We start from the raw sequence: 13,592 nt of genomic DNA, 5'->3' as shown, positions 1-13,592 counted from the left end.
GCCTTGGTGCCAATGATGGTCGTATGCGTGTTTGGCGCCGTGCAGGTGAGCGCCACAATCAGGACTGCATACGACCGAGGCACACAGGGCCAACACCCGGCATCATGGTGTGGGGAGCGATCTCCTACACTGGCCGTACACCACTGGTGATCGTCGAGGGGACACTGAATAGTGCACGGTACATCCAAACCGTCATCGAACCCATCGTTCTACCATTCCTAGACCGGCAAGGGAACTTGCTGTTCCAACAGGACAATGCACGTCCGCATGTATCCCGTGCCACCCAACGTGCTCTAGAAGGTGTAAGTCAACTACCCTGGCCAGCAAGATCTCCGGATCTGTCGCCCATTGAGCATGTTTGGGACTGGATGAAGCGTCGTCTCACGCGGTCTGCACGTCCAGCACGAACGCTGGTCCAACTGAGGCGCCAGGTGGAAATGGCATGGCAAGCCGTTCCACAGGACTACATCCAGCATCTCTACGATCGTCTCCATGGGAGAATAGCAGCCTGCATTGCTGCGAAAGGTGGATATACACTGTACTAGTGCCGACATTGTGCATGCTCTGTTGCCTGTGTCTATATGCCTGTGGTTCTGTCAGTGTGATCATGTGATGTATCTGACCCCAGGAATGTGTCAATAAAGTTTCCCCTTCCTGGGACAATGAATTCACGGTGTTCTTATTTCAATTTCCAGGAGTGTAGAATGGCAAGTCATTAATATATAATAAGAACAACAAAGGACCCAAGACTGACCCTTGTGGAACCCCATTCTTGATAGTTCCCCAGTTTGAGGAATGTGCTGATCTTTGCATGTTACGAGAACTACTTATTTCTACTTTCTGCACTCTTCCAGTTAGGTACGAATTAAACCATTTGTGCACTGTCCCACTCATGCCACAATACTTGAGCTTGTCTAGCAGACGCTTATTTCGTGAGATATTTGGCCCAGTCACGATCAACGGACCGCCCTGTATATTGTAAACGGCAACGGTCCTATCACACTTCCCTGTGGTACTCCGGATATTACCTTTACAGCTGTCTATTTTGTTACGTTAAGAGTTCTATCTGCAAGAAAGTCTTGAATCAAATCGCAAGTCTGTTCCGATACCCCCTAAGTTCGGATTTTTTTCATTAAACGGCACTGCGGGACGGTGTCAAATGCCTTACTGAAATCAAGCCGCTGACCACTGCGCTGTGGATCTCATGGAGGAACAAAGCGAACTGAGTTTCGCAGGATCTCTGCGAAACAGATGTACTGTGTCACTGGGCCACAGCTGTTCGAAATTGGTTTGAAAAACATTCTGGACAATTCGAACGAATTATTTGGCCATCCAGCGGGCCCGTCCTGAATTCCATCGAACATTTATGGAAGAAAGTCGAGAGGTCAGTTAAAGCATAAAATCCTGCACCGGCAACACTTTCGCAATTATCGACGGCAGTAGAGGCAGCACAGCACAATATTTCTGGAGGAGACTTCTGATTAATTGTTGAGGCCATGCCACATCGGCCCCGGTCAGGTTGTATGATCGCGGTCCGCGTCAGAGATCTTCTCTCCGGGCTTGGGGTTTTCCCTCTTCCACCTCCTTTATGGGCCCCTCTGCGTTCACCCCCGTGGTGTGTGCCTCGCCCTTGCCTTCGGCTCGGATTGGCACAGGGCCCGAAGGACTCAGTCCCTCCTGAGGCCTTCCGCCGCAGCTTTCTTTCCATCCTTGCCACGTATCAGGGCTCTGGCGTTGTTTACACTGACGGGTCGATGGTTGCTGGTCGTGACGGTTATGCTCTCACTCTAGGGGACCATTACGAACAACACTCATTGCCGGCTGGCTGCAGCGTTTTCACTACTGAGCTGGTCGCCATCTTTCGTGCCCTAGAGTATATCCGCTCCTGCTCAGGTGAGTCCTTCGTTATCTGTAGCGACTTCCTGAGCGGTTTACGAGCTATCGACCAGTGTTTTCCTCGCTCTCGTCTGGTGATGGCTGTCCAGGAGTCCCTCCATACTCTTGACGTTGCGGCCGCTCTGTGGTCTTTGTGTGGACCCCAGGCCATGTTGGGATACCGGGCAATGGACATGTTGACCGCCTGGCCAAACAGGCCACCAGTAAACCATCTCTGGACATTGGCCTTCCGGAGACTGATTTGCGAGCTTTCTTAAGCCGCAAAGGTTTCGAACTTTGGGACACTGAATGGCGCATCCTGACCACACCAAACAAACTCCGTCCTACCAAGGAGACGACGAATGTATGGCGGTTCTCCATGCGAGCCCCTCGAAGGGACTCAGTTGTCCTTTGTCGGCTCCGCATTGGCCACACCCGCTTGACACACAGCCATTTACTGCGCCATGAGGACCCGCCTCTATGTCGCTGCGGGTCGGCTTTGACGGTGGTCCATCTTTTGTTGGCCTGTCCCCTTTTAACTGCGCTCAGGCACACGTTTGCGCTGCCTGATACGCTCCCTGCACTTTTAACAGATGACACTGTGTAATGCCACTTCCTCGGACGAGAAATAAAAATAAAAAATTAGCTCCCAATACCCAAAGATTTCCCCCCAAGTCCCAAATTCCCAAAAAAGTGAATAAACGAACGAAGTTCCATTTATCACTATTATTAGGACAATAACAAGTAATTAAATCAGGAATCTAAGACTTGATAATTTAGCAATCTACGAAAGAAAGATTAAATTTCAGTAAAATTAAAGTCAAAATCATAATAAATTGCAAAATTAGCGTAAATTAACATTCGCAAAGAGAACCAACGATCCCAAAGAATACTCCGTGTGAGTACTCCTTGGGAATCATGAGTGATGACTAAGTATAATTCAATGCATTGTCACTACGTTACGAGAGTTAGCCGAAGCAGGTCATATATTTGAATGCTCGTACATGTAGGCGCGCTTAGATTGTTTTTGAGATTGAATAATTGCGATCTGTTTTGACGCAGTAATACGATCTTCTGACTTCAAATATCACGGCATTAGAATTCGAACGGAGGACTTTTACCTACTAGAATAAAGTGAACTTTTAACTAGATAATTGAACTAAACATTACTTAGTGATTTAGGCAACGAACACTGATAGACAATTTTCATTCATAATAGCCAGTGGTTTATGGAACTTCAGTAATAGGTCCGAAGCATATAATTGAAATCCCCTCAACACCTGGGAGAAAGTTTTCTTCTCAAGCCTCGGTTAGGAAGTGACTGATATTGTACAATAAAACACCCTCTCGTGCCAAGTCGTGCATTTTCGATTTAAAATTCTATCAAATTATTGACATGAAACTCCCGAGTAATAATTACGCGCAGCGATAATATTTGAGTGTAGCGCTCGGCGCTTGTGTAGAATCTTTGACTCATTAACAAGCCCACTGTTACGATTTCTTAGATACTTGAAATTACGACCAGCTTGTAGGGAATTTGTTGTGGATGTGACTGTATCGGTTTTATCATTAATATTTCATCATTAATCAGTTGAACCTCGATTACGAACAATTAATTACGATTCTTGGTGAAGTAAATATCTCACGCCTGTCGACATTTCGGTTCAGCACTGTTATTTTGTGTAGCGTCGTCTTTGTAACTTGATAACGATCTCAACACTCTACCGACTGTCACCGAGTTTTAGCCGATGCCAAGTACAAATCAAACCAAATCATCAAGAAGAGGCGTTATAACTGCCATGGCAGGCTTAGTTTTGCGTTTTATTCGTGCAGGGGGCTTTTATCATTTGATCTAAGTGTTTGTCTTTATTTTGTATTGAGTCTGGCCTTTGGCTTACGATTTTAGACTGAGTTTTTTTTAGTGTGTTTCTTGGTGGTTGGCTTTTCCTTTTTTGTCTCTATGGTCAGCCAACCACTGTCACACTCTGTGTGATTTTAATTCCTTTTGTCTGGTCTCTGAGTCTTTCTTGTCCTGTGTCGTCTCCATTGTTCGTTTTTATTCTTTGTGGGTGTTTTAATTTTTTGGAAAAAGGGACCGATGACCATAGCAGTCTGGTCCCTTCAAGCCCACAAACCAACCAACCAACCATGCCACGTCGAGTTTCTGTACTACGCCGTGCAAATGGAGGTGCGACGCGATATTGTGAGGTAGTCACTTTTGTGACCTCAATGCACGTAGGAATATAAACGCTCTTAGTAAAATGTTCTTTTTGGGGAGGATCACGGACCCTCTTCCCCACCTATTGCGTAGCAGCGGGTATGAGCCAGGCGGACTCAAGCCCCTACCACGCCGAAGCGGAGAAGCGAGACAAGTGTCCCCCAATTGAAGCAGCTGATCGCCGCCATTTGCAGGGATGAATCCCAGTACTGGGGTTGTGATTTGACATATATGAGACGCAACAAGAGCAAATTGAAGCACAAATTAAACACATGTTTGTTTAAAAAAGTACTGAGTATTCGAGTCTATTTTAAAAGTATACTTAAATGAATGAAGTTTCCTAATTTCCGAAATACGTCTGCATAGAGACGCGAAATTTAAGAATGTAAGGCTCTTTCCTGACAAGGTGGAGCGAGTTTACATCGAGTTATTTGAATTAGATAATTACATGAAACTTTTAAAGTAGCAGACAATACGATTATTATGTAATTCACGTAATTTTCCTGTCAGGTCCTGTTTGTTTTTGCCGACTACTGTGTACGTTTTGCACGCTTACTTTTGTTTAGCACAGTATTGTCTACACTCGAATTTTGGTATGATTAATTGTAATAACCCGTATGACTTTAAATATCGTAGGAATTTCATTCGCACATTAGTTTTTAACACTGATAGCACCTCTAAAAGTGGTTGAGTTTTGCAACATTTGATCAAATATTTGACCATTTAGGAAGTATAATCACCACCTGACAACACATGTTAAGTATCTAAACGCAATTATTCGACCTACCTCTGATTCATACTTCATATATGTTTGCCTTGGTAACCTGGAAAAGGAACGTTCAAAATTATACACACTGACAGTATTTCCACACTATTTAACCTAGGCCTATATTGCACGATATCCAGGGCACTATACCTTTTTCAAATGAGTTGGAAATCCAAATACTGTCGGTATAGCATCGTCCTTCAGTTGACGTATATTTACATAATTTTCCATGTAACAGTTCTCTTAAAAATGAAGAGAGCACAGCAAATGATTTGCTGTCGGCTGGAAGTTCTCTCTCCGAGTAGCAACTGTCCATTTCCGATTTAGAAAATCATGATGTATTATTTCTCCATGAAAATACTATGTACAAGTAATATAAAGTAACAAACAACCATAAATGACTGACCTGTGACGCGACACTAGCGCCAATGCGCGGTCTAGTTTTTATTTAGTAAGTCTATGGGCGGACTACGGCTGTGTGAGGACAAGAGCGCGACCTTGGGCTCCCAGCGTGCGCCGGGGGCTGCGGCGGCGCCGGCGGCGGCGTCGGCCCTCGTTAGGCGTCTGGCCGCGGGGGGCGCCACGTGGCGTCTGCGGCCTTGCCGGAATGGCGAGCTCCTCCGCCAACACGTGGTCGCAGGCACTCTGCACGGCGCCTCCTACCCAAGGTGACGGGCACAGTTTCCGCGGAAGAAAAACATATCTACAAATAGCTTCAAAGCGTCTTCTGAGAATGCACGGGTTTACTTCCGGATTTCATGCTACCTCTGCTTCTTTCTTGTATAGTGACGTTTCATAACTAATAGCGAAAACCGACACGGCTGAAAGTACCCGTTAACTGAGGCAAAAAAGTGCCAGTAAACAAGAGTCTGCAAACTAACCGTATCCGAGATAGGACGGCTGTTTGAAAAACTTTCTGCCTCGTCCAGACAGCACAGTACCACTCGAATTACTATTTCCCCTTACGTTGGTACATGTGTTAGTAGACACCATGTAAAACTGCAAGTCATTCGAGGCAGCGGTTGACTGTAGGCGGTCGTTTGAAGCAGTTTGGTGCGCGTGGTGGTGAAAATGGGGAAAAATCCGTACTTCTGGATTTCCGGAAAGCTTCTGACACCGTTCCTCACAGGCGACTTCTAATCAAGCTGCGGGCCTATGGGGTATCGTCTCAGTTGTGCGACTGGATTCGTGATTTCCTGTCAGGAAGGTCGCAGTTCGTAGTAATAGACGGCAAATCATCGAGTAAAACTGAAGTGATATCAGGTGTTCCCCAGGGAAGCGTCCTGGGACCTCTGCTGTTCCTGGTCTATATAAATGAGCTGGGTGACAATCTGAGCAGTTCTCTTAGGTTTTTCGCAGATGACGCTGTAATTTACCGTCTAGTAAGCTCATCCGAAGACCAGTATCAGTTGCAAAGCATGGTGTGGCAGGTGGCAGTTGACGCTAAATAACGAAAAGTGTGATGTGATCCACATGAGTTCCAAAAGAAATCCGTTGGAATTCGATTACTCGATAAATAGTACAATTCTCAAGGCTGTCAATTCAACTAAGTACCTGGGTGTTAAAATAACGAACAACTTCAGTTGGAAAGACCACATAGATAATATTGTGCGGAAGGCGAGCCAAAGGTTGCGTTTCATTGGCAGGACACTTAGAAGATGCAACAAGTACACTAAAGAGACAGCTTACACTACACTTGTTCGTCCTCTGTTAGAATATTGCTGCGCGGTGTGGGATCCTTACCAGGTGGGATTGACAGAGGACATCGAAAGGGTGCAAAAAAGGGCAACTCGTTTTGTATTATCACGTAATAGGGGAGAGAGTGTGGCAAATATGATACGCGAGTTGGGATGTAAGTCATTAAAGCAAAGACGTTTTTCGTCGTGGCGAGATCTATTTACGAAATTTAAGTCACCAACTTTCTCTTCCGAATGCGAAAATATTTTGTTGAGCCCAGCCTACATAGGTAGGAATGATCATCAAAATAAAATAAGAGAAATCAGAGCTCGAACAGAAAGGTTTGGGTGTTCGTTTTTCCCGCGCGCTGTTCGGGAGTGGAATGGTAGAGAGATAGTATGATTGTGGTTCGATGAACCCTCTGCCAAGCACTTAAATGTGAATTGCAGAGTAGTCATGTAGATGTAGATGTAGATGTAGACTCGTGCACTGATTAAATCCTTCGTCAAAGAAAGTTTAACACCGGCCGAAATTCATTTGCGGCTTGTAAAGGCGTATGGCGGCTCTTCGCCTTCAGTTTCAACCGTGAAGAAATGGGCGCCCAAGTTTAAACGTTGCCGTTAAAGCGTCCAGGATGATTCGTGCGAAGAATTTCCAAAAAGTGTGAGCTCACCGGAAATCGTAGACAAAATGCACGATATAATTTTGGAGGATCGACGTACAAAGGACCCTGAAATTGTCAATGCTTTAGGGATATCAAGGGAACGTCACATCTTGCACCAGGAGCTGAACATGTGAAAGCTCTGCACAGTATGGGTGCCGTGAGTGTTCACTGCAGATTACAAATACACGACGGCTTCGGAAAATTGCTTGGTGCGTTTTAAGAAAAACAGAAGTCAATGATACGTGACAATGAATGAAACATGGCTTTACCTCTAAACACCCAAATCCAAACAGCAGTCCATGCAGTGGATAGAAGCCGGTTCTTCAGCTCCAGAGAAGGCAAGGACGGTGCATCGAAGGGAAAGATGATGTAGGCGTCTGTGGTGGGATGCAAAAGAAATTTTGTTGATCGACTACCTTGAAAATGTTAAAATATAACTGGAGAACACTACTCTCAACTTCTAACGAAACTGGAAGCAAGCATTTGTGAAAACAGACGTGGCTTAAGGAAGAAAAAAAAACATCATCCTCCATCAGGATAGTGCACCTACCTATAAAATTGTCTTCGCAATGGGGAAATTGAGGGATTTTCACTATAAAGTGCTGGAACGTCCACCCTGTTCCCAAGATTTGACACCTTGGGCTTCCATCTATTCGAAAAACTTATGAAATTCTTGGCTGTTCAGTGCTTTCTGGCCAATCAAGAAGCCATTACGGTTGTAACTTTGTAGCACTTCTGGAGGAGCACTACAGAGAGGGGATAATAGCATTGGAACACCGTTGGAGGAAATGTATTGATATTTGAGGCGAATATGTTAAAAAATAAATCTTCTTTGAAAGAATAAACTGTGGTTATGCTACCAGGCCGAGGACTTTTCAGACCGCCCTCATAATTGCCAATGTGTGGTTATGTGTCCCAGTTGGAGGAAACGCATTTCAACTTTGAATGTTTTGGTTCAGTCCCGACCTAAAAGGGCTCCAATTTCACACAAGATGCACCTTAACAAGAAATACTGTACTGTATCAGATCGCTGTACGTTACAATGTGCTGTACACTTCTATTACAGGAGCTTCTCCCTATCTGTGTTCCTCTAGCTTTGTCTTTCAAACTCGACATTTTGGTGTGTTGCAAGTTGGCTGGCTCATCCTTCTTTTTTTTTATTATTTTTGCGATCAGCCAGACCAGGCCATCTGTTATATAATTTTACTACCTTCCACTACTTTCTCCCTGTACTGTACGTTTTCCCCTTTTTGTTAGCTTCTGTAGTTTTGTTTTTCCGCGAGATTCGCCGTTAGTTTTACTCCCTCTTACTTTCCCTGATTCCTTTTTGGACTGTTTTTCAACTCGAGACATGTTTGAATGAGGAAAGAGGCACTGATGACCCTGTAGTTTGGTCCCTTTACTCCCCAAACCAAGCAACCAACCACGAGCTGGTTGACGTGTGGTCGTCGTATTACGATTCACTCGTCACTACAGTGAATTAAAAACTCCTTCAGTCACTCCAGGATCATCTCGTAAATCTTGACAATACTGTACAATTCGATGAGACAATGTTTCAATTGTATCAGCGAGAGTGCTGTACGCATCACTTTCGAGACGGTCTCTGACAGAAAACTGCTGATGATTGAGGTTAGATAGTCTTGGAGGCCAAATTACAAGCAAAGTTCAGCATATCCATCTTTGACTATATTGGAGCGTTGGATATAATTTTAATTCCGCAACAGAAAGTGCCGTTGCTTCATCATGCGTGTACGACATTTTCCAACCACAAGCCATGGCTGAAAGGCAAACCCAATTGCGTGGGGTATTAAGTAAAATGTTGGTATTTCAAATACATTTGTAATGACTAGGACAGTATTTCATTCTGGAACAAGTGGCGTCTCGTTACCAAACATTCATTTATCTCGCCAACGACACTTTTGCAGGCGCCCTTGTTGACTGGAATGTTTCTGCTTCTACTCGTACTATCGTACACTTTCCTAGAAGCCAGTTTTCGCTATCAACTGTCACACACCCTGTATACAATAATGACAAGCCTCCAGCTTTCATAAATATCTAAAGCTTCTTGTTTGCATAGTTCTATCAGATGCAAATCAAAATCTGAACAACTTAGCAAAGCCTAGAGAGGTGAGAAGCTACCAGGCTGTCTCTTAATTTCAATAAAACGCAATTCATGTATTGTGATGAAACACCAAATCGTGTAATAGTACATCAGAGTGAGATAATTGTTGCACTAGCATTACCTGGTCAGCATGATGACAAGCGTCTACATTAGAGATGTAAAACTACTGTAGACTACCGTAACTAAGCGTAAACTACAGTAGTTTTGCTTAGTAGCTTCGGTCAGTTAAGTCATAGCTACGTTACCTGTAAGTTGGAAGTGTTGCATACCTATCAGGCGTTAACTCATAACGATCGACTTCTTTACTCATGCGATCAGCGTCTTACTAGATTCCCCTAGAAACTGGAACCAGGAAGCTGTCTAGAAACTGAGCGAGGATATATATTAGGTCCAGGTAACCTACAGAATACTTTTGTTGTACATACTTATCATCCTGTCTGTTACTTTAGAATAAACAGTATTTATATCAAACTGAAATTGTCAAAGTTTAGTTCAGGTTTTACCCGAAAATTGTGATTTGTAAGTTGAAACAAAGGGATGGTGTAGCAAAAATAAAGAGAACAACAAAGATTTATCATATAGCGCTAGAAAACCCAATTTCCTCAACAAAAAAGTAAAACAAAAAGAACGCAAAACAAAAATATATCAGACATTTTTTAATACTTTGTCGAACTTTCATAAAACATATTTCTGTAATGCACAAACAACTTTCGTATTTACAAATAATAACAAGAAACTCTAGCCTTTGATTATGATGAAGAACTTTCCATTGAGTACAAAATAACAACAGTTAATCAAAAATGGCTCAAATGGCTCTGAGCACTATGGGACTTAACTTCTGAGGTCATCAGTCCCCTAGACTTAGAACTACTTAAACCTAACTAACCTAATGACATCACACACATCCAACCCGAAGCAGGATTCGAACCTGCTACCGCAGCGGTCGCGCGGTTCCAGACTGAAGCGCCTAGAACCGCTCGGCCACACCGGCCGAGAAGTCGTCGGCTCCAATTTCTCTCTTACACATGCAGTTGTGTTTTTTCCCTACGAATACTACCGGTAATCCTAGCATTTACTACGTCCCTTATGTAGTGTACCAAACCCACCGAACAGTAGGTTTGGTAGAGAGCAAATCTAGTCTGCACCAGTAATCTAGTGCGCGACATTATGGGCCAGTGCTTTCCGCCTACGCTCTACGCTGGTCTGCAGCTCGTTGTCTGTGCCAAAGTTCTGTCCTCGCAGCCAGCGGTTCATGTGCGCAAGGAGATGAAAATCAGAGGGAGCAAAGACCGCACTGTAAGATGGGTGCTCAAGCACTTTCCATCGAAAAACCTGCAGGAGAGTCTTTTTTGCAGCGACCGTGTGTGGCCGAGCATTATCAAGAAGAAGGAAAATGTCTCATGAGAACTTTCCTCTTCGCTTCTTATGAATTGTCCTTTGTAGACGATTTTCTCGAACTGATCCACTCGCTGAACAAGATCATCGTTTGACACTCGCTCGCCTCCCACCACCCCGTTGAACCAACCAAACAACCACCCTTCACTGACGGCCTGCATAATTAACATCTGTACGCTGTGATTCGAATTTCCCGCACCATTGTCGCACATTGCTGTCACCCAAGGCAGTTACATTATGTGGGCTGTATAAAACCGAGCGGAATCCCTTAGCATCAAGACATCGAATGTTAGTACGCTCTTCACATTTGGCTGTGTTGTTCTAGGCACCTTTTTACGTGCTCACTGTGCGCTCAGAAATGAAAAGTGCAACGTGACGCTATCTACTGGCATACTAGAGACATTGTGCAACACACCTGCACGAAGTTTCATGGCATTTTCGCTATGGTTTTAATTTCGCGAGCTTTCGGACCTTGAGAAAAAATAGCCCCTGCATTTATTCCAAAGAAAGTTAATTTCCTTACAACTGTATTTTTTATTTTATTTTGGAATTTATCTCATGTACATACAATACATTTCAAGACAATATTGTATCATCTTGAAGTAACTATTAGGTGTGTTTCATGAATCGAATGCCGTTAAGTACCACAATTGTCGTTCTATCAAAAGGGACGTCTATCATGCCCCTGCCAGACAGTTTGATAATTCGTGTCAGATAGCCTTAACTCTCTGCGTCGAAGCGAAACGAAACTTTAATCAACATATCAAAACAGCTTCAGAAAGGACGCGGAACTCACTGCATTAACTTGCCTGGAACAATACAATGAACTACACATTACCATGACTAGAATTGCTCTCCACCGAAACTACGATTCGGTAGCTTTGATACAGTACATAAACGCCGTAGTAAGTGGTAGGTTACCGGTAGTGTTGGTAGCATTGATAGGAAAAGAAACATAAATGAATGTGTAAGGGAAAAACTGGGAGCGGACGACTTCTCTTTTTTTTCGTTACATTTTATAAGTAATAAAAATTGGTTGTTCGCATAGCGTCTGCTCTTTTATGTAACCAAATCAAAAACTTTCTATGCAAGTTCAGCTTACATGCATAAACATAAGAAGTACATACAATTATTTTTGTTATTTTGTACCCAATAGAACGTTCCTCATTATGGACAAAGCCGAAAGTTTCCTGTTATTACCGATAAATGCTTCAGTTGTTTATGTATAAAAGAAATATCTTTCATACTTGTTCGACGAAGTATTGAAGTAATTTTTAATATATCTTTATTTTGCGTCTTTTTATTTTGCCTAATTTTGAGGAAATTGCGTTTTCAAATGATATATCATAAATCTGTGTGTTTTTAAATTTTTACTACAACAGCCTTCTTCTTCACGTTACGCAGCAACAGTTTTCGAACAAAATCTGAATTAAACATTGACAGATTCAATTTTGGTGTAAATCTGTTTTCTTTCGTAACAGACTGGAGGATAACTATGCACAACAAAAACGTTCCTTAGGTAATATGGCCCTCCTTATATCCTTAATCAGTTTCTAGACGGTTCGCCGTTTCCATTTTGTACGGGAATCTAGTAGAAATTGATGGCATACGTACAGAAAACGATCGCTATGAGGTAACGCCCGACTGGTATGCAACACACCTGAGAGGTAACGCAGGTCTGACCATAACTGAGTAAAGCTACTAGAAAATTGGGAAATGTGTGGTAAGTTCCTATAGGACCAAACTGCTGAGGTCATCGGTCCCTAGGCTTACACACTCCTTAATCTAACTTAAACTAACTTACGCTAGGGAAAACACACACACCCATCACCGAGGGAGCACTCGAATCTCGGACAGGGGGAGCCGCGCCTCTGGCATGGCGCCTTAGACCGCGCGGCTACCTCGCGCGGCAAAAGCTATTAGGAAAATTACCGTAATCTAGGCTTACTCAATCTACAGTCATAGGACAACACCTAATATCGTGTCGGACCTCCTTTTACACGGTGTAGTGCAGAACTCGACGTGGTATGGACTCAACAAATCGTTGGAAGTCCCCGCAGAAATACTGAGCCATGTTGCCTCTATAGCCGTCCATAACTGCGATAGTGTTGCCGGTACAGGATTTTGTGCACGAAGTGACCTCGCGATCATGTCCCATAATTGTTGTATGAGATTCATGTTGTGCGATCTGGATGGCCAAATCATTCGCTCGAATTGTCCAGAATGTTTATCAAACCAATCGCGAACAACAGTGGGCCAGTGCCATGGCGCATTGCCATGGGAACATGCAATCCATGAATGACTTCTGATGGTCTCCAAGTAGCCGATCATAACCATTTCCAATCAATGGTCAGTGTAATTGGATCAGTGGACCCAGTCCATTCCATGTAAGCATACAGTAGCCCACACCACTGCAGAGATGCTGTACCAGCAGCTTGCACAGTGTCTTGTTGACAACTTGAGTCCATGACTTCTTGGGGTCTGCCCCACACTCAGACCATACCACCAGCTCTTCCCAACTGAAATCGGGACATCCGACCTGGCCAAGGTTTTCCAGTCGTCTAGGGTCCAAGCGATATGAACGCGAGCCCAGGGGAGGCGCAGCAGTCGATGTCGTGGCTGTTAACAAAGGCACTCGTCTCGATCGTCTGCTGGCATAGCCCATTAGCGCCAAATATCGCCGCATGTAGTTCGTCGTCCGTCCGACATTGATTTCTGCTGTTTATTTTACGCAGTGTTGCTTGTCTGTTAATACTGACGACTATACGCAAACGCCGCTGCTCTCGAATCAAGTGAAGGTCGTCTACTGCTGCGTTGTCCTTTGCGAGGGGTAATACCTGAAGTGTGCTATTCTCAACACACTCTTGATACTGTC

This window comes from Schistocerca nitens, chromosome 4 (assembly GCF_023898315.1).
Source record: "Schistocerca nitens isolate TAMUIC-IGC-003100 chromosome 4, iqSchNite1.1, whole genome shotgun sequence".
NCBI lineage: Eukaryota > Metazoa > Arthropoda > Insecta > Orthoptera > Acrididae > Schistocerca > Schistocerca nitens.
Note: the sequence above shows the minus strand (reverse complement) of the source record.